Consider the following 22,449-nt stretch of genomic DNA (forward strand, 5'->3'; position numbering starts at 1 on the left):
AATACATGCAAACAGTTCAATCTGGTGACTGGAGCACTGTGTGAATTTTACTACAGCGTGCTGACATGTGATGTGTGGCAATTTTGCAAGTAGCAGGCTCAATCCAATGAGCTATAAAACCAAATTTCACATAAATTATGCTGGCTCTAAAACGATGCATTTACTGTCTCTCATATCCAATGTTTGTAACCTGCCATTCAAGCAAATGTCCAATCAGTGGCTATGTACATGTTATCATGTACCTGTAGTTCACATTAAGCTGCTGAAATTGTCCACAATCTCAAATTTTAGTGATTTATTGCAAAGTAAAATGAAATATGATATGCTATGCCATGGGCAAATGAAATATGACAAAAGGCCTAACTCAGAACAAAACAATCCCTTTTGACATCCTAAGGAAACCCAACGAGGGCGGCTGCATATCAGGATTTCACTTCACCTGGCAAATTATCATTTTACCACATTTGTCAGCATTTTCACAGTGCAAATCCTCGGTGCTGGAAACTTCCTCAGTGGATATAAATAAAGGTTTGAAGTTCACTTTGCTTGTCACAACAGTTAACATGGTAGACTGCTGTCTGCAACCTGCACCATGTTGATTAGCAGTCGAAACTTCCACCGCTCCAACATCTGCATGTCTTCATGGTTCTCGTAGTTCACACTGGTATGTTCACACTCACCCCACACTGGTAGGTTCACACTGGTAGGTTCACATTGGTAGGTTCACACTCACCCCACACTGGTAGGTATCTGGTACAGGTAGTGTATGCATGCTCTCACACTGGTATCTTATCACAATAATGGCTGGATGGGCTCAAGGCCCTTAAAGTCAGTGTTGTTTTTCGTCTGACTTGGGGTTTCCAGTACCCCCATCAACTAAAAGTAAACTTCCAGTTGGTGTCCCAGATTAGGCGCCGGGGCTCGCCGTGTCATTTTAGTTCATGTCCTTGGGCCCTTGTAATGGGCTATCTTGCTCCAGCAATACACAAAGTTTTGTGACTGGTCTCACAAGTTCAGTTGTTTGTGTCTTGATCTTGGTGCTGCGGACAGGTCCATACTTGTCTGGATGTATTTCTTGAACGCAGCCTGGGGTCCTTGATTTACGTGGTGCCTGGTTGTCTATTATTAACACCACATCTCTTGGTTGTAAATTTCTTTGGGGACACATCCACTCCTGGGGACTCTGTATGACAGCTCGGTTTGAATCATTGGATGCTTCACATGATCTGGTATAGGAGCGTTGCGGTGTCTTCCGCCAACTCGTAGTATCCCATCATGTATCATAGGATCCAGGTTGTCTAAGGAACCTACTTTCTGTCTCTTCTTACACATGATCTTCTGATCTGGTGTAGCTTTCAGAGCGCTGATCTCCTTAGCAAATGTTCCTTGCTGGATGTAGCGAACAATTGCTTCCTCTGCTTCCTGGAGATTCTCCGCTGACAGGTGGGACTCTGGAGTGGGTTCTAAGGATTGTCTAGATTGGGTTTCTCTTTTGTCACATTTGGCAGCTGCATCGTTTTTCTTTTTAGCCTTTTGCAGCAACATTCTTCTCAGTCTCAGCAGGTATGCGACCGCTCTCTTTAAGGAATTCCACTTGGAATAATGTCGCAGTATTTTGACAATAGGATCTTTGTGTTCCTCTACTTGAATGGCGTTAATGGATGCCTTGACTTCTGGATTATTATCCAGTTGGTTCTCATCACTGTTACATGGTTGACTTGGCTGCTCAGTCTTTTTCTGCCGTAGAAATTCAGGATCTCTAGGCCATCTACTGTTGCTGAGACAATATTTTACTGTTGGACCCCGCGAGGTTTCATCAGCCGGGTTCCGTGCCGTATCAACATGTTGATATTGTGAGGGTGAAGAACCTTCTCTTATGGCTCTGTTATATTCTTCCCCGACCTGTGGTTTTCTTTGGCATTTTCTCTTCAGGTGTGAGATTTTACTTTCTGACTTGTTGTTTGGGAATGTAACTTCCTGGTTACTAAGTGGCAGCTTCATCTGACAGTCGCCGTCCTTTAAATGAATTGACTTTACCACCATGTTGTCACCTATTGAATTTTGCGGTCTGTCTTCTTTCGTCCGCTCATTAATATCATGGTTGTACGGATCGGCCAACTCATTATGCAAGTCCTCAACAGAGATTCTATGTACAGAAGCCATACTTGTTGTTGTTGATGTAGACCTTGACTTTGTAAGCCCATGTATCTCCCAGCCTAATGCTGATCTACATGCGTATGGACCGTTGTGTTGACTCTGGATGACTTCTAGCGGTTCCAATGCTCTTGGGACATTATTCCCAATGAGCAGGTCGACTCTCTGCCCTTTCAGCAACTCAGGTACTGTTATATCTTGTAAATATGGCCATGGAGTCAGATCTTCTTTGGAGACCATATCTTCCACCTTGACTGGTATGGAGTCCTGGGTATAAACAACAGGTAATTCAATGTTGATTTTACCATCAGCATCTGTTACCTCCAAACCTGATAACTTGTATGTGCTCGACATCTTTGTCTCCATTGATAGTTTGGACCTTGATCTTTGTCTTTGTTCCTTTCATAGCCAATTTACTCTTAAGATTCTTAGAGCAGAATACAGCAGTGCTCTTGCTGTCCAACAGAGCATATGTCTTGACTTTTTTGCTTGTGTCTCTTGATAGTATGTTTACCGGCACCACCGATAACACCGATGCCATGCATCCTGCCCCAGTTAAACCACATGTGGTCGATGCCTCTACTTCCGACTTCTGGGGGTCTCTTTCGCCTCGTTCACGGTGCAAAACAGTTGGGTGTCTGCCTTTGCAAGTGATGCATTTGACTCTTTTTGTACAGTCTCTGACAAAGTGAGATCCTTTCTTGACACAGCCAAAACACACGCCCAGTTTCCGCAGAGTAGCCACCCTTTCATCGTATGGTTTCTTCTGGACCACCCTGCATACTTCCAGCGTATGTGTTGAAGTATCACAGTAAAGACACTGTTTTTGAGGCGATTTCTCTTCATGTTTGGGTACCGGTGACGAAACTTGAAGTTCTTGGCTTTGGTTTGTTGTCATATTGTTGACTTCTGCTATTACTCTTGGTGTCGCTGCTAATTGTACCAAAGGCTGGATTTGCGACGATCTGTGCGTGGCGACTCACAAAGTCAACCAAGTCTTTGAAGCCAACGGTTCTCAGTTTTCTTCCTGTATATCATACACCTTGGCTCTCCATAAGTTCTTAAGCCTATATGGTAGTTTACCAACCAACAGTTGCAGACTACTTGTGTTGTCCAGTTCTTTCAAGGGGCTATTAGCTTGCATCATATTGTGGCATTCTAGCAGGAATAATGAAAATTCATTAAGGCAACTAGCCTGCTCCTTGACATCTGGCCATTCCTTTGCTTTCTTCAAAACAGCTTGCGCAATCTTGTGACTGTCTCCAAACCGTTTGGTAAGTAGCTGCTTCGCCTTGATATATCCTTCATTGGCATCTGTGTAATACAAGCAGCTGTTCACTAAGCTCTTGGGTTCACCTGAGGTGTATTGCCATAAGTAATTAATTCTGTCTCTACCATCTAAAATTTTGTCTTCTACTCCGTATTCAAAGGCTTTCATGAATGTGGTAAACTTTAATGGATCACCGCTAAATACTTGGATCTTCTGTGCTGGCAGTTGTGCTCGAACTTGTTGTGTGATGAGCAATTGCGTTAACTTACCAAGATCACTATTGGCTGGATCTCTTTGTTGTAAACTCTCTTTGTTTACATTCTGTGTTGCCATGGTAGGCACTGTCATACTCGTAGGTTGACCCATGCTTGCATTCATGAATACGGATGAATTTGTTGGCTGTTGTTGCATGTCATTGTCATGACGTGTCTTGAATTGTCCAGCTGGAGTTTTAATCTCTTTTGACTGATCTCTGTCTGTATCCACCGGTGCTGCTATGGCTGACAATAGACCTGTGTCATATTGTGGTGGTATACTGATTAGCAATGGACTACTAATTGACAACTTTCCCACATTCACCGGCGCTGCTGATGACGGCATTTCACTGGCATCATTTTGTGGCGGGGCGTCAATTTGCACTGGACTACTGGTAGACAACTGTTTCTTTGGTTGCTGTACATCACAGTGCACCTCAGAGGTCATGTTGATTTGCTCTTTCGCAATATCCAACTTTGTTGTATTGTCACTGGGACTTTCCCATGGAGTTGGGCCTGTAGCACCTTGAATTTCTTTGGTATCTTCTAGCCAACGACTCACAGAAACTTTATCGTCAATTAAAATTAGTGGAAGCCCTTCTGATAACGACCTGCTTCGTCTGCTCTTTGATTCGTCATCGTATTTCTCTAATGTAGCTATTTTGCTTCCTCGACATTTATTTCTGTCTCCATGGCTAGCAGCTCCCTCTTTTGTTGCAAGTCTTTTGCTCTAGTCTGTAACTCAAACTCTTCTTTTTCCAGAGCTTGCTTTAGGTATCTTGCTTTAGCCTGCAGCTCAAACTCTTCCTTTTCAGAGACTGTTTTAATTTGAGTGCCTCGGCGCGGCATTGTAGCTCCGCTTTTCGGGTGGCTGCTTCAAGGAGGGCAAACTCTGTGCTTTTCGATAGTGAAGTTCTGGATGACCTTTTGCTACTCCTGTGAGCAGAAGAACTTGTACTTTTATTGCTCATTTTTATTACTCTCCTTTGTGTCTCAACTTTATTTCACAATCTATTTGTTGGATGAAGGGAGCCCTCAATTGTAGCTTTGTCACACTTGCGATACGTGTGGCTTATTATGCAATGTTTGTTTACACACAATTTCGACACCAAATTTATTTTCGCTAAAGCACGCTAGTATTTTTGCCGAAAAGCCTTGATTTATTCTGAAATCAAGAAAGAGTATGTCATGCATGTATATTGACCTTGATTCGAGTTCGCCCTTAAATCAAGAAAGGGGTAAGTATTGCATGTAAGTATGCCTTGATTCGAATATCGCCCTTAAATCAAGAAAGGGGTATAACTATTGCATGCACCCTAAAATCGAGTATATATTTTGTATGCTTGTATGTATGCCTTGATTCGTTACCGCCCTAAAATCAAGAAAGGGACGCGTCTTATCGTTACGCGCAAATTTGCGGCGTGTTATGCTGATGCAATATAATATGCGAGAAGCACCGGAACTTAATTTTGCTTAAATAAGCTCCTCAATTGTAGCTTTGACACACATGTGATGGCGTGGCTTATAATGCCGTGTTTGTTTACACACGATTTTATGCGATTGCGATTTATTGTACACAGTTTGTACCGAATCCTACCGATGTAGGCCTATTTTCGCCAAAGCACGCAAATATTTTTAGCCGAAAAGCCTTGATTTATGCTCGAAATCAAGAAAGCGTCTGTCGTGCGTGTATATTTGCCTTAAAATCCTACAATCAATAGGAGTATGTCTGCATGTATGTATATGCGTTATTACGCAGCAAAATTTGCAGCGTGCTATACAGATGCGATATGCAAGATGCACACCGAATCTTAATTTTTGCTTGAATAAGCTTGCTCAAATAATTATTTGCTATACAGAGTTTACGCACACAAAACACTGTAGAGCCTCAATTTTCATTTAAATATGTTTGCCGAACAGACATGAGAAACACGGTCACATGCCTGTTTTAGCCCTGATTTATTTATTTTAGCGTGTATGCTATACTGATGTACATAACGTACATGCGCTGTCATGTGAATAGCCCTGAAATAACTTTTAGCTTGTTTACAGACGTACTGTATTTCTATAAGCTTATTTGCTATACACATGTACATGTACCGATTGCTGTACAGCCCTCATTGATATCACAGAAAAGCTTGCAATACAGTATACACACACGGGCGTACTGCACTGTGTGTTGTCACTCGACACTGCACTGCTCTATAAATCATGTAAATAGAACCTTGTTTATTTGCCATAAATCTAAGCCAATTTGCGACTCTCACGGCAATACCTGTTCTATTTTATGACAATGGTTCAACCTTATAGCATGTCATAAACCTTTGTTCAACTTAGAACATTTACAATTTGTTCTACTTAATGTAGGGGTTTTACCAAAACTTCGCCCTGACGAACGAACTCTCGGCCTATGAGACAGATCGATCCCTACTTTGCAGAATGTAACCTGGGATTCGATGAACATACGCACCAAACACAGTTTTCACTTACAAACCAATTCTTTAATATCTCTTTAATACTGTTGATAATTCACAATACTGTACGATATCTATTTAGTCTGATTTTAGTGATTTTGTGTATTCAGTGGTAGAACAAATTGTAATTACCACGGGTTAATATCCGCCATTTTGTCTGTCTGATTGTTTACACGACTTCTGCATAAGTCCAGAGATGAGCTAAATTTAGATCGCTTACTGAATTAAGGGCGCACCTCACATACAAATGCTTAAAAGCCTAAATTGGCACCAACAATATTACTGATTTGACATCCAACAATTTGCTACGATCGATCGAACCTTTTATCACTCGGCGACGCTGAAGTATGTACTTATCTCGGCTCAAGTGGGTTTGGAGCTCCCAAAATAACCAATACACCCAAGCTGTGCATTGGGTGCTTTTTGCTGATTTGCTACTCGTTTTTGCTGCTCGTTTCTCAAGTGGCGATGCTCGTTTTTCAAGTGGCGATGCTCGTTTTTGCTACTCGTATTAAAGTGGATTGGGTAACATAACAAAGGAGGAACAATGGTTAATTCCTCATTGTTTGGAGGTTTTGAAAACGAGTAGAAGTGTCCAATACGAGTAGTTTTCCATTACCAGTGATAGAAAGGAGTATTCGCTCACATAAGGCACGTTGGTAACCATTGGTTACTGGTTCAAGCCTGGGCTCATGCACCTGTTCCGAATTATGATATGCCATCTAGGCTTTATGTTGTGATCAATTTCGAGCAGTGGTTCGTTACAAAGAAAGCGTGAGCCCTTTGACCTTGCAACGGTCAAATTCTAATATGCACAATAAAAAGAATAGGCCTTTTAAAGGACTGGGGTCTTCTACCCTCCCTTCCAACGTAAAAATGATATCTTGTTTGCCTGTAGGGTCATGTGTCAGTTGGATTTTTAAAAGTCTGATGGGTCCATAGGCTCCCCGGTTTGTAGCTTACATGTAGCTTTGGGTGTGGCAAGGTCCTTGTTTAGATCTGGGAAAAAGTACAGTATGGGCAGTGCAGTAAAAGTAGAATTTATGTGCGACTAATTTTTCTTGCTTTGCTTTTTAAACTTGTTTTTAAATTTGCAATTCCAATTACATTCGTACACAAAAAAAGGAACATGTAATAAAGGAATATACTGTGTGCTGCTAGAACGCGAAAAGCGCAAAAATAAACTATGCTTGCATTTTATATATTTTGTTGATGGCTCCAAATGTATGTACATATATTAGGTGTCATAGCCATATGAATGAGAAGTGAGTGAGTAATATGATATGCAGTCAGGGCACTTGTCATAGGCCGTCTGATTCCATATAGGAAAGGCTCACTGCTTCAAATGTACCGCTCCATTTGCAATTTTGAAATTTTGTGATACGTACAATTGAATTGTGTGCAGGTAAAAGCTATAAAAAGGTCAGTAAGAATTAAAAATATTTAGAGACTGACCGATCAGGTCCTTATCTGAATCGGCCGATTGGCCGATCAATTATCTCTTTGATCTGCCGATTCGATCGCCGATTACCAGTTCCCCAATTGTAAACAATGGCTGCCATCACCGTGAGTAAATTTCACCCGTATGTTGAAAGGGTACTTGTATGCAAAGTATTACCATAATTATGTATGCTCTGAGCACAAAAAACACACTCCCATATGCATTTAAAATACTGAATTTGACCATGATTATTATAAGCTCAATTTACCTTTTCCCCTGATGTCCCAGTCCATCGAATCATTCGATCGCCCCATTTTAATATTGTGTTTATGTTCAAGTCAGTGTGAGTTTTGCACACGGCCCGTAGCTCTCTTCAATCTGACACGCACGTGTGTAACCCGGAAGTGTTGAGTTTTGCACACGGCCCGTACGCACGTGTGTAACCCGGAAGTAAGAACTACAATTGTAATGTGCATGCGGGGAATTACCTGATTATCTCAGCTGCGTGCCTGAATCACGGTATGATTTTATATATGTTTATCGCCTACAAAGCTTGTTCTTTTGCTAAATTTCGCTTGATTTAACTAGTCTAATTCAAAGAAATATACCAATAAATGTATACTTGTTAAGCTTCAACAATTACTTTCATGATATTGGGTGATCGGTGCATTACATCGGCGGATGAAGGAAAAATCGGCCGATGCAGATCACTACCGATAAGCTAATAATCGGCCCGATACGGAAGCTACCGATCTGATCGGTCAGTCTCTAAAAATATTACAGAGTCATTTGTATGTGCTTGGCAGCAACAAAAACTAAGACTCATAACATTGTGTATTGATATAGAATGGCATCCACGCAGGTGGATGCAACATTTACGCTACTTGCATGTTGCGTAATGTATGACTGGCGCAGGCTTTTGTGAATTTATTTGGAACTTTAATTGATGTGCACAGTTACAAAAACGAAATAATTTTGGTTAATTATAAGCTGAACAACTATTATTTCTAGGTGAAATGTTATCAATTTTGAAAAGTAAATGCATCCTAGCAGATGATTTTTGTTTGTCTGCCTGTTGTTGAATGAGAATAAAAAAAGCCTTGATATTCAATGTCTCAATGAAGATGTGCTTTTCTGCAAAACATGGATTCAGTCTTGAAAACATCCCAATTTGCCCAAGATTGGTTTTATGACTTGCCTCAGTCAGAGACGGCAATGTGTTTGATCTTCAATTCATATCCTTCCAGTGTGATGACAAATACTGTTAGGAATGGTACTCGGGTTGAAATAATGCAAATTAAGTGCCAAATCTGAGCGATTTACATGCGATTGATAAATGATGTTGTCACTGGAGTACAAATGTATGGATGAGGAAAAATGGTCAACTACATAGTCAGTTATGACCAGTACCACACGCATATGACCTGTGCCATTCCCGAGTCATAATATTAGTGATCATTTGTGTTACAGCCTGTATTGAGATTTCAACCAAAGTATGAGTAGGATTAATGATTGGCTAGATTTGGCTTGACACAAGGTAGATAGATGGGAGGAAAGAAAGACATGCCTGGCTATACTTACCTGGTGTGGGAGGGGTTTAATCATGGTCTTTTTGTAACAAGCATTTTATTTATTTAAATGTACTTCATGTAGGGCAGGAATTGGTTGAATCATTCTTCTGCGTACATACCGTACCTTCGTTTAATTTTAGATACAATTTTAGTGTTATGTACTGTACATGTAAAAGTCATTTCAACTCAAAATTTTCAGAAGTACCAGTAGTATTAATTCCACCTGCTTTTCTCTGTGGATCCCATTTATCACATACAATGTAGACTATCCGTAAAATTGGAGAGCTCACAGAGTTTTCTTAACTCTTCATTTGAGGAAGATGGATTGGAAATTCACTTGAAAAAACAACAGCAAAAGACATCAATCTTCAAGCAATTGATCCGTCTTCAAAAAAACAGAAGTAGAAGTGATTAACTGTTAGAAACAGTAAAATGACTTGACAACCTGACTGACTGCCTGCCTGGCTGGCTGGCAATGACTGATTATTTATTTACAGTTTAATTATGCTACCATTGGTTATTCCAAGATTGACTGAAGGGTTTTTCGGATGGTGTGTGCTTCACGTCAATTTCTTCATGCCTCAAGAGAACAAATTCCAACATTCATCCATAGCAAAAGTTGACTGCGCATATTGGATGTGGTAGTTCTATACATGTAGTTGTGTTTTTACTTTGAACAGCGTTGCCAGAAATAGTTAAGACTAGAAGTACGACAAACACCATTTAAAGGTAGCTTATGAGCAGTTAAATGTCAAATTCAGTATAGATACCATGCATATCTTTGACTTAGATGCTTACATAAGTCATTTCTAGAGGAAATAGAGAGCACTTATTAGTCCCCCATGCCAAATGGCGATGGGGCTAAGACCTGGCAGGAATTGGTCAATAGGGCTATAGAAATGCTACGTGTCCTTTTGTGTGTCTGTACGTCCCTCCGTTTTGCACCTGATAGCGTGATATTTTATAAGAGAATATGTATGTCCATCTTCCCAGCATTCGGAGGTGGGTCATGGGTCAAATACAAATGTAGAGTGTCAAATAAGGTTAATTTGCTATAAACATTGTCCTGGGTTAAATCCAGCAGTGGCTAATCTAGCTGGAGCTCTATCATAGGAAACATTTTCAAACATTTTGGCAAGATGCATTTTATACCTCAAATGTGAAATGTATGCCTACGTGCATTTTCAGTCAATAGCAGTCATGAGCACTATAATTCAAATGCTATCTATAATAGATAGTCATGTATTATTCACAATGAAATGGCCTTCAGTAGATAGCATTTTGTTTCCATCACAAATTTACAAATGATCTTATATTCCCCCTCTAATTACCGAGACGGGCAGGAAATTTAGTGGCTCACAAACTGCCTTATTATTTTCTATTTTAGGAAGAAAAAAAACTGGACAATCCATGCAAAATTTCAGTTGAAACTCAAGACAAAACTGGCACATCATATTATAGTTTTTGTGTGTTTTTTGAAATAATACTTTATTTAGATATTGGACAAAATATCATTCAAACTGGTGTAAATTAGGTAAATTAAAAAAGTCTATGGGGACACTAATTGAAGGGTACGGTTACAAGTAGATTGAACAATGAATATGGGACTTTTAACCAAGTATTGCAGGATGAATGTGGATGCTTTCTATAGTTCCATGCTCTTTCAAAGAGACCTCATTTGCGTATGTTGTGTAAAATGCATACTTGTCTTTATCAAACAAATTGCCAATCATATTACCGTAATTCAGCACTTTGGTAAGTGTTGTAAAGCATGATATTGTCATGACATTTAAATTTTGCATTTAGGATTGAACTGCACAAATAAAATTATTGCAAATTTATACAAGGAAAAATAACCCATGTGTATGAAAATTTTGCAAATTGAATGCACTCACAAAATTAACGAAATTTTGCATATGATTTACAGTGTGGAAAAACGGTACAGGAAGAAGAAAGTTGCTAGATAATATTTATAATAAAAATAATAATCAGAAATGTCAGTTGTTAAAAAGTACCGTAATCAAAATTCTAAAACAATGCACCCTCATTCAAGAACTGTTCTTAGCCATATTGTATGAGTTGATCACCTTGTGGCAACACTGACTGTAGACTTTCATTAAATATCAATTGGAGATGCAGCGTTCCGTACAGGTTGCACTTTCAAAGATAAGAGAATCCCCTATAAATATTTGATAATTTAGGATCTTCTCCGCTCATCAGTAGACTACATGTATATGGGAGGGTTAATGGAATATCTCTTTGCTTACGTGTAACCGTACAAAGCTCCAACTGTCGCTATGTTTGTGTTTACTTTATGATCAGGCTTGGTATAGGTTTGAAATATTTACATGAAATCGCTCTCTGATTGCATCTGTAGCTCAGAAGATAATTAGGGAGAGAAGCGTGACTTCAAAGTAAAGTTGGTGGAAAATCAATATTAAATAGGAAAGATGTTATTGCATATATTAATATTGATGCGTCGGTGTAATTCCTATGCATTGTATCTAATAGATTTCCTGTAATTGAGAAAATCAGATTGTAATTGCTTTGTTAGAAAAGTATGTTGGGTGAATGCTGTGTAATGACATAAACAGATTAGGCTTATTTTGTACAAGAATTTCAAATTTAATTATTTGCATTCAGTGGTTCATGGCTTGATACATGCACAGGATTTCACTATTAAATTGTTATGCCAATATCTTGATTTTTTCCAACTGATATTGCATGCTCAACTGATGTATTTAAACTGGATTGGCAATGATGTGAAAATCTTAAATTCCCCCAACTGGACTGCAATTCCACCTATTTGAGGACAAACTGAGTTAGGTGGCCCCTAGCCCCCTATGATCATGTTACTGTGGCTTGAAGATGCAGTAAATGATTCGTTATGAGATGATGATGATGTGAGGAGAATGCCAGTGCCAGTGAAATGGTGGTGCTGATGTGGGCAGCATTGGAGACACTGGTACTGGTGATATTGCAAAATATTTTAGAACAATGAAGATAATGACAATATCAATAATTCTTGACAATTTGTGAAGAAAATGAGCAATGTTTAGCTGTTGACAACAAGACTTTCCATGTTTTCTTGAAGTATTCAGCCGCCTTCCTCAATTAACCCAAATAATATTGCTGAAACCGTCATAAATGTTGATTGTAACATTTAACTCAAAATTGATAAGTTTGAAAAAACAAAATGTTGAGATATGCCTTCCAGCATGACCAGCAACATTTCCTTGCGTCATGTTTCAATCACATCTATCGTAATATGATTTACATCATGTGCCAGATGTAGTCCAAATAAAACATTACTATATTTTGGTTTTCTTTGCAAGCTGCATGCTTCCCCCTCCCATTAAATACCAGCTGCAAGGTATTTCCCCTTCTCACCATCAATCATATCGTTGTCATGCTGTATTGGGGTAATGTAATTTCATGTCAGCTTTGTGGCATGCATGAACCTCTAGCCCTGTTACCTTACCTGAGTAGATTCATGATCAATGGATTATTCACATTGCCCCAGTAGTGACGATAACGCTATTCTTTATGCAATGGTTATAACCGTGTCGAAAATTTGCCAATTGGTAGATGATTACTCACTCTCTCTTTGCCTTTGGAGAGTTGTCGTGATGGATTTATTGTTGGGAAATGTTAATTCAGGATTTGTTTTTATATAAAAGCAAAGTGCCTTTATAATTGGGAATAAAATTTTGACTTGGGTGTGAATTTTGTGTAGTATTTTAGGTCAGAGTAAAGCTGCAGAATTATGCTGTCATGGGCTTCACTTATGGTGAACTCGATGGTAGATGATTTTAACTGCATCTACCTGCTTTTACACACAGATTGCTAGGATGACACAGACACACTTAATGCCAAAAATCAATGCTTCATTTATAAGCCTGCGAGATTGCGCTGATATTTGTGAAAGATTGTCAACTTTACTGTGACCAACAGGAGACCCTTTTATCGGATAGATTTGAAGTATTATGTGCTGTATTAAGTAGCTTTTACAAGATTACGACTGGACAACTGACAGGTCATAGTGATTTCAAAAAGGTTGAAATTATGCAAAGCAACTGCTTCAGTTTTCTGAATTCAGTCATTGCAAACAAATCAAAATCCAGATGGAGGATAATAAATGTGAAATTAGGTAAGCTTAAATCCATCCAAGTTGAGTGTAAATTGTGTTAAGAAGCATTTTTGCCTCCATCTTGGCAAATATCCTAAGGCTTGCCGAATTTCTTCAAGATGACGGTTCTGCAGCTGATAATGCATCCATTTCTTTGGGCATCCATTACTCACAAAAATAGATATTTCTGTGCCAGTAATTTTTCACCTCGGATTGTATCTCAAATTCGGAGCATTTCTTAAAATCTCAAATTTGATTTTCATTGAAAAGCTTGCACACAGTCATTTATGATTTGATAAAGTCGGTTGATATCCTTAAAAAGTGGATGAGAGCTGTGAATTAATTTGATTTGAAGGAAAATTTCAGTTTGGTTATTCTTTATTTTTCTACTGTTTGGACAATGCGGTGTAAATGAGATCGCTGAAAACACGGCCAAGTAGACCTGAAGAGAAAAGAAATGTTGTGTAAACATAGTGAATAAATGGCAAGGGAGGTATAGATCACAGGTAGGGCTGGCCAGGTTTCATGTGTGCAGTATTTGGTTAAACAAAAACGGCGCTGACTTTTTCCCTAGTTTTTTTCTGAGTGTTAACACTTATCAGGTACTTTGCCAAGTGAAAACAAGGATTGGTAGAGATGCTTGGCATGAGTGGAAACTTGCAGCTGGAAGAAATATTTACATGTGGATTCAGTTTCACCCAGATCACTTTACTCTCATGTCACATTCTCTTTGATTGCGGTTTTAGAGGAATGAGTTAATGTGACTGACTGCGCTGTCAATAAATCCAACCAGGTTTTCTGTAAATATACATAATCAGGTCTAGTTTAAACAACCAAGATGGAAAATTTGTAGGCAAAGTGTGTCATTTAACGCTGTTACCGATACTAGCCTAACATATTGCTCTTTACTGGTGCAAATATGACATGGCGATTAACTTGTTAATTTTTGTCAACAAATCCTATTCCTAACATAAGAAAAAGTCAGCACTTCCTGAATTTTCTGTTGTTCATGCGGGTGCAACTGACAGACAATAGTTTTATATGTAGGCCTTCATTTTGAGTTTTAAACATAGTGAGCCTGAGCCATCACATGTATTTGTTGAAAGTTAGTCCAACTAATGTAAAACCAAAAAAAAACAAAACCATAGATCATACCATTTTCACCTGATGTGGCAGTGACGTCAACACGCTCAGCTGTTTTGCTTGCGCATCTATGCGGCGTCTTTAAGCGCATGCATGTGTACGCCAGTGCTTTAAGCTAACGCAAGTGATTTGAGGCTATGCCCAATATAATGCGCACTGACATCATTGCAACATCAGGGTGAAAAATGGTATGTGATATGATCTCTAAAAAAATAATTAATTTTAACCCATTACATCAGACATGGCAGATGCCTTAACACCTCACGGCTGTAAATAATAAAGAAAATATGTATGAAAAAATTAAGAAGATAACATTAACAACAAATTTGTAGGTCTATCATATTTGTCACATAAATGCAATATTTTACATCCACCATTACTATGTGAATATGTCATTTTAAACCAAAAATGCAAATATCTGTAATCTGCATATTTTTCACTACATACAGTAATTTCTTTACAGCATTCAGATTTGTAAAAAATGGTATAAATTGCAACAGAATAAATGTTATCATCGGCTAACATGAAGTGTCGTCTGGCATGTCACTGAGTAGTGACATTCAGGTAAAATTAGTTAAGGCCATGTATGTAGATAAGTGGGAAATTTATTAGGGAAACAATGAGAGCCCTTAAGTTCAGGACGTGACTGTGCTTCCCTGTAAACCTCAAACTAATGAATATTCGCAGCATCACAATGACTATCATTTTACAGTATGTGGTGAATAACATACTTGTCATCTTGCACATCTTAAAATGTTAATATTTTATCACAAATTGTGTTGGAAAACAATTGAAATATACTGAAAAGTCAAGAGTTATTTATTTTTTCTATAAACCCATGCTTCCCCTGCTGATTTCATGGATTATCTCATTGTCAACTTGATTTGGCAACTAACTCAAGTAGAAACTCCTCATCTAGATTGTACTGTTATGTCGAGACGAATTCCGAACGATGCGAGGTGTCTTTAGAGTGCCCACGGAGTTGAAAAATATGGAGATACATTTAGTACATGATCAGAATAATATTCCCCACGGGCTGGAAAGTACATTTCAGATCCAATATAATACCCCAACTGTTGTCTTGTTGTTGGACTGATTATTAACCCGGCAATGCATGAAGGTATTGCACTTAAGCTTTGTTGCATAAATTTTTGTTTGTTTTATTACCAGCGGCAGCAGCTTACATTGTTAGAATATATTTGCGTTTTTTTTAAAGAATAATGAGGCGGAGATTGCTTGAGTGTATTTCTGTATTACCTATGTTATCTGGACACCTGTGCTATTCTTACATGAATTCATGTCAAGAGAAAAAGGGTCGCTGAAGCTGTGAGTGCTATGAAAAAATTGCTGCAAAGAGTTAGGTTGTGGAACAGGTTTTATACAGTAAAATGCTTTTATCTGCTGGCTAAATGAATGATGGAGACAATACAATACAGTTTTTTAAATTGAAATTGAATTTAAGAAGTAGTTTTTAATAAGATAACAGTAATGTTCATATTCTATCTATTTCTGTAGACAGATTTTTGAACAGTAAAATGTTATTTGCCCTGGTTTTAGTTTAATGGAGACAAAACAATTTAGATCAATAGGATTTTTATTATTCCATAAAATTTGGAAGTAATTTTGGTAGTTAAGTCACTAGAAACTTTCTCAGACTGTTAGACATGAACACAGCAAAAATTTTGATGACTTTCCATATATTATAACAAGATATTAAATTTCTGTGTTTGGCATAAGTTTCATTTATTGCCATTTGATTTCTGAAGACAACCCTAAAATATATTGTAGGCCTACATATCTGACATGGCTAAGGCCGGTTTGATTTAGGGTTAGATTTGCATTTATTGTAAGAATAGGATTAATTAATGACATGTTAGAGGAAGTAAAGGGTATATCTTTAATGTATTCATGAGAAAATGGCTAGAAATAAAAGTCGTCTATTTTATTTGGTTTAAATCCATAAGATTTCTTAAATTAAAATGATCAAAGATGATCATCATGTGCATGTACATTGTACATAACAAAAAATGGCATTTAAGATTTGTTGTGAACCTGTGTAAAAGACATTTTATATGTTTCCCATTCTATGCACGTGCACATGTACACACACAATTCAAATTATTTAGATGTTCACAATATTTAGAGTAATGTAGATGCTCGATTTACCATGTACAGTGCAAAATGATGAATACTTGTCAATCATTATCAAAAAGAACCAATATGAATGTATTTCCCAATATGAGTAATGAAATGGTTGTTGTTGCAATCCGTGCATGTCGAATGTTAGGCAGGAAATGACAAATTGACTCGTATTTCCTAAATCAACACGCGCCATCATATTGAAATTCATGAATGTGTAAAACCTTGACATTATGGAGTGGAGGTATTAACCGTATAGTAATTGTCTTGTTGACACGGGTGACATCTGAGTTTAAAATTCAGAAGCGATTTGCCTGTTTTATTCATGTTGAAACATGGTCTTAAACTAAAGCCAGGGTTTCCAAAAAATAATCAGCCTGGATCGTGCACCAAATCATCCAAAAGTCTTCCCAATTTTTGTCTTAAAAATAATCATTGGGTGTTTCTATGGGGTATGAACTACTGAAAGTCGTGGGAGCCAATGTCAAAAAGTCACCCAAATTTTTTATTAACCATCGGTTTCTATGGGACAGGAAATAAGAAGTTGCAGGGAATATTAAGTTGCCCAATTGGGCTACCAAATTATTGATTTGGCAACCCTGCTAACTCTCAAACATGCACCTCATCTGACAGGACACAGTTCTGTGACTCCAATATGATTGTACAGTCATACATGTCCTGTGTATGTATGTATTGGGTACAAAAATTCATTCTCAATAACTAGAGGTCAACTTTTAAGCTTTGATCATGGTGAATGGTGCAGTGGTTATTGGACGATGCAATTGGAGATGAGGCAATTAGACCCATGCTGATAGTTCATGTATTTTTGGTATGAGGAAGTGAACTTGTTGAAAACAAATGTAAACGTTGCTCATGTTGTTTTGCATGCGTTTAGTAACTGTGAAAATATTGTTGCAGCAATTAAGAATTAATTAATTGATTGCTTATGTCAATAGTACAGGGCAATGTTCAATAAGTCGTTAAGCCGGGAGTTAGATGAGTAATGAAGAAGTGATGATCATAGATTTATGTACAATGCTGTGGATGTTTTCTACTCGGATACCTATTTTTGAGCTTTTACAGCAGCCCCATAACTAACGGTAGCCCCATTAGAAGCACGGCTTGTATAACTCATGTCATGAGAGAGTGCAACAGTTCTGTAATGAGGTGTTAAGATTGCAGACTTGAGGTGATCCCTTATTTTGTGCCAACAAGATTAGGTACTTAAACATGAGCAGGTTAGACTCTCACCTTCAAGGTATGGGACCATCAATTACATAGCTATCCACGGTATGAAATACATCTGTACCATGCACACAGTATGTATTATCAGATGTGTGGGAGAGAAGAGAGATATATTTAATATCAGTGGTTTTTTTTGTTCATGGTTAAAAGCCAGAACAGGTTGTAAGAAATTGTTATGTAAAGTACAGATTTGCATTCATTTATAAATCCAAAATGTATTATTTATTTATTTGAAGTGGTGTGTGTACAGTTTTCTGACCATTGTGTTTTAGAAAAAAAAATTATGGAAAGTGTCTTCTTCATTTGTGTTTGCTATCTTCAGTAGATAGCATTTGTGTCTTTGATAGCATTTGTGTTTGCTATCTTCTATAGGTACTAAAATAGCAGTTTATATGCTATCTTCAGCAGATAATATACAAATATATACTGCCATGAGAGGTTCTGGTTAAAACTATGGGCCCGAGGTGAGATCAATATTACTATTTTCCTGAGGGGCGCAGCCCCGAAGGAAAATAGTACTATTGATCTCGGCGAGGGACCATAGTTTTAACCAGAACCTCGAATGAAGGCAGTATATATTTGTTTTATATCCTTCATTCATAGATTTTTTGTTCATTGATTGGTTAAAAGATTATATGAAAACTCCGCCATGCTTCAAGATAGGCCTAGGTAGGGCCTATGCACGGCAGTCCGGTTTAGGCGGTTCAAAAACTCGCACTGTCATGTTCATGTGTTAGTGGTTTTTAAGCTTACTCACTGTCAGTGTTTATTTGTTCAAGTTGTTACATGTAAAAAGATTTACATGTGTAAACTCGAAGGCTATCGTGCAATCGGGATAGGCCTCCATACGCACGGTACTAGGCCAGCTACCTTCATGCATGCATGGCCTATGCGGTCCGAGACTGGTCTCGCACTGTCATTGTTTGTTTTTAAGCTTACCGTGTCAGTGTCGCTCTGAATCTGACTGTGTTGGTCTGTGGTATGAATTCAGTAAATATTCCTGCGCTAGAACTGGTAACAATTCAAATTAAACAGCTGAAATTGTGATCTTCTTCAGCAGTAGCAGCCCACTCCAGCTTGATTTAAATTTCGCCATTTTTGTGTTGTCGTTTCTCGGCAGTGACAAAATACTCTTATAGTCAATGTCGACGTTCAATGTTATTGTTATGCTTTATGGACTGCGGCGTGGGTATGCTGCTATCCGTATATAGTAACTATTCAGAAATACTATTTACGGCTTGGATGTACTATTTACGGACGTAAATAGTACTTTTTGCACTTCCTCACAGAATAGTGTGTTTATTTTTGATCACGTGACACACTTTTAACCAATCAATGAACAAGAATCTATGAATGAAGGATATAATATTTGTCTTTGCTATCATCAGTAGATAGCATTTGTCTTTGTCATCTTCAGTAGATAGCATTTGTCTTTGCTATCATCAGTAGATAGCATTTTTCTTTGCTATCATCAGTAGATAGCATTTTTCTTTGCTATCATCAGTAGATAGCATTTGTCTTTGTTCTCATCAGTAGATAGCAATTGTGTTTGTTATCATTAGTGGATAAATTTATATTTGCTATCATTAGTAGATACATTTGTCTTTGCTATCATCAGTAGATAGCAGTTGTTTTTGCTATCATCAGTAGATAGCATTTGTGTTTAGATAGCAATTGTTTGCTATCATCAGTATATAGCATTTGTGTTTTGACAGCAATTGTGTTTGCTATCATCAAGCAGTATATATAGCAATTGTTTACTATCATCAGTAGATAGCATTTGTCTTTGCTATCATCAGTAAGCAATTGTGTTTGCTATCATCCATCAGTAGATGGCATTTGTCTTTGCTATCATCAGTAGATAGCTATTGTGTCTAGGGTAGGCCTATCTAATATTGTTGTATTCACTTGGTTTTGTCAAGCAAAAATCCAAAATGTTTATTTACTGAACAAACTATTCAACAAAATCAGTAGATATCATTTGTCTTTGCTATCATCAGTAGATAGCATATGTCTTTGCTATCATCAGTAGATAGCAATTGTGTTTGTTATCATTAGTATACATTTGTCTTTGCTATCACCAGTAGATAGCATTTGTCTTTGCTATCTAGGGGTGTAAATTAACGGTTATTTGTCTAACCGTTTAAACGGACCACAATCCGGTCGGTTAACCGTGTAAATGTGTGTAAATTTTTTATTTTTTTTCAAAGGAGCACCATCGGGAAATTTAACCAGATTTTAAAGTTTTGTTCACTTTTTTCAATTAATTTCCAATAAAAACGCCCCTTTTGGAAAAATGCAACGCCTCCGGGGCGTTTATTACAGACAATACGGTAGGTTTAGAGGTTCTCTAAAGTCGCCAAAAACTTCTTTTTTTTTTACGTTTAAACGGTTAGTGATTTTCCTAAACGGATAGTGCATTTTACGGTCAGTTAAACGTGAAACATGTAAACGTAGATACCCCTATTGCTATCATCAGTAGATAGCATTTGCCTTTGCTATCATTAGTAGATATCATTTGTCTTTGCTATCTTCAGTAGATATCATTTGTCTTTGCTATCATCAGTAGATAGCATTTGTCTTTGTTATCATCAGTAGATAGCATTTGTCTTTGCTATCTTCAGTAGATAGCATTTGTCTTTGCTATCATCCGTAGATTTCATTTGTCCTTGGTATCATCAGTAGATAGCATTTGTCTTTGCTATCAATAATCATCAGTATTCAGTAAATAGCATTTGTCTTTGCTATTGTCAATCTGGCATTTGTGTTTGCTACATGTAGCATTAGTAATAGCATTTGTGTTTGCTATTAGACTTCTCCGTAGTCCACTTGCCCATTGTGCATACATGTACTCTTAAAACTCTGATTTAATTAATTTGTGCACAATTGATAGATTTTCACATCTGATATTTTTAGTTGCCATGCTCCCTCTGTTTGTTGGCTTCCCAAGTGGACTACTTTCGATTGCGGTTAAACATGTTTAACACAGCTGTCTATGGATGAGATTGTAGCGGATTTCTGGCCTACTAAAATTAGCCATGATGTAATGTATCTTTAAATGGATCTGGCTTGTGATTGGTCGCCCAGATCTCGATGTGGTTTAAATCATCCGGACACGTCCCATTACCATTGATAACTACATCGTACACAACTCATGCAACTGAAGGTGCATGAGCACGTCTTGTACGTACAGGCTTTGTCCTTGCGGTTAAATTGAATTGATAAACAAGTATGATTGACAGTGTGTGTTAGGGACTAAGTCCCTGGTCAAAGTCCTGTTAAAAATGCAATGTTCATAGTCGATTTTTAACTCGGGCTGTTGTGATTATTAAACTGGTAGATTCTAAAATCAGAATTGTTCAGTATTAAAGTGCCATTATAATATGTTGTATTCAATAAGCCTACGTATACGCTACTGTTAGGCTACTGTCACTAATATAATAAACTTTTTAATAACCATTTACTAGTATTTTGATGTAATAAATATCAGTATAATTTCGAGTTCAACTGAATGCATTCATCATGATTAAATACCATATTTTTATTTATCAAAAATCGACTATGGCATAGTCTAGCTTGCTATTGGTTTGCTATCTTCAGTAGATAGCAAATAAAATGTGTTTCATATCTTTATTAGTAGAAAATAAGTTATTTTGTGGGCTTTAAAAATTATATTTTATTTTTGATTTATCAATTTTTTTATTAAATTTAAATCATTTCTTTTTAAATTTATTATATTGTTATTTTATTTGTAATTTGTATTTACTGATAGAATTTTACCCAACCTGTACACCTCAAGTCCAACTGAATTGTTAAACTAAAGTGAGTCGTCACAAAGACCTTTATAAATCATAGTTGACAATCACACACTTTCAATTCCCGGTGTCTGCACCTAGACAGACCAGCTCGTATTAGAATGACCATATTTGTCTACAGGTTTCAAGCAACCCTTCCTCTGGCCTTTACTTTAAGCAGCAACGAATTGCAGCACTGCATCAGAAATTTTATTTATAATGTCGCTGGCATCTTAGAAAAAGAAAAACTCACCTATATTTTAATAAATTGGCTTCTATTCACAGAATCGTTTCAATATACAATAGATTTCTGGTCTATTATGAGTGGCTTCATGGCTATATATAGGGCCCATCGGATATTGCCAGTGCCAATGCATTGTAATTTGTCCCCGGAATCAGACTTGGAAATGAAGGTTTAAGTGTAATCAATGCAAAAATTAAATGTGCGGTGGTCAATCGGAGTTGTCAATTCAACATCTTGGGTTGTCTTGAGATGACCAGCTACGGTTTTACTTTCATTTGTACAATGTCAGTAGAGGTTGAAAATTATCTTGGGCAATTTCCATATTCATCTCTTTCCAATACTGCAATTTGAAGTTGAATAATGGAATAATCATTACAATTAATGGGAGGGCGAGTTAGCGCAGCGGTAGTTCCCTCGCTTTGCACCACTGAGGTCCCGGGTTCAAGCCCGGCGCCCCAAGGACTCATGTGCACTTGGTTTATCCCGATTCCATGCTCGCTCTCGCAAGTATTCTCCAGCATCCCCGGTTTCCTCCTGTATCGCAAAAATCGGTGATTAGTTGTTTGGTTATCAAAAACTTCCTTCACCCAA

General features: G+C 37.7%; 1 protein-coding gene across 1 annotated transcript in view; it reads left to right on the forward strand.

Moving 5' to 3' along the window:
* The window catches only part of LOC140155634 (double-stranded RNA-specific editase 1-like), a 186,820-nt gene that overhangs the window by 22,838 nt on the left and 141,533 nt on the right, over positions 1 to 22,449 (forward strand). The gene's annotated exons all lie outside the window — the stretch shown is intronic.

This window comes from Amphiura filiformis, chromosome 1 (assembly GCF_039555335.1).
Source record: "Amphiura filiformis chromosome 1, Afil_fr2py, whole genome shotgun sequence".
Classification (NCBI taxonomy): Eukaryota; Metazoa; Echinodermata; class Ophiuroidea; order Amphilepidida; family Amphiuridae; genus Amphiura; species Amphiura filiformis.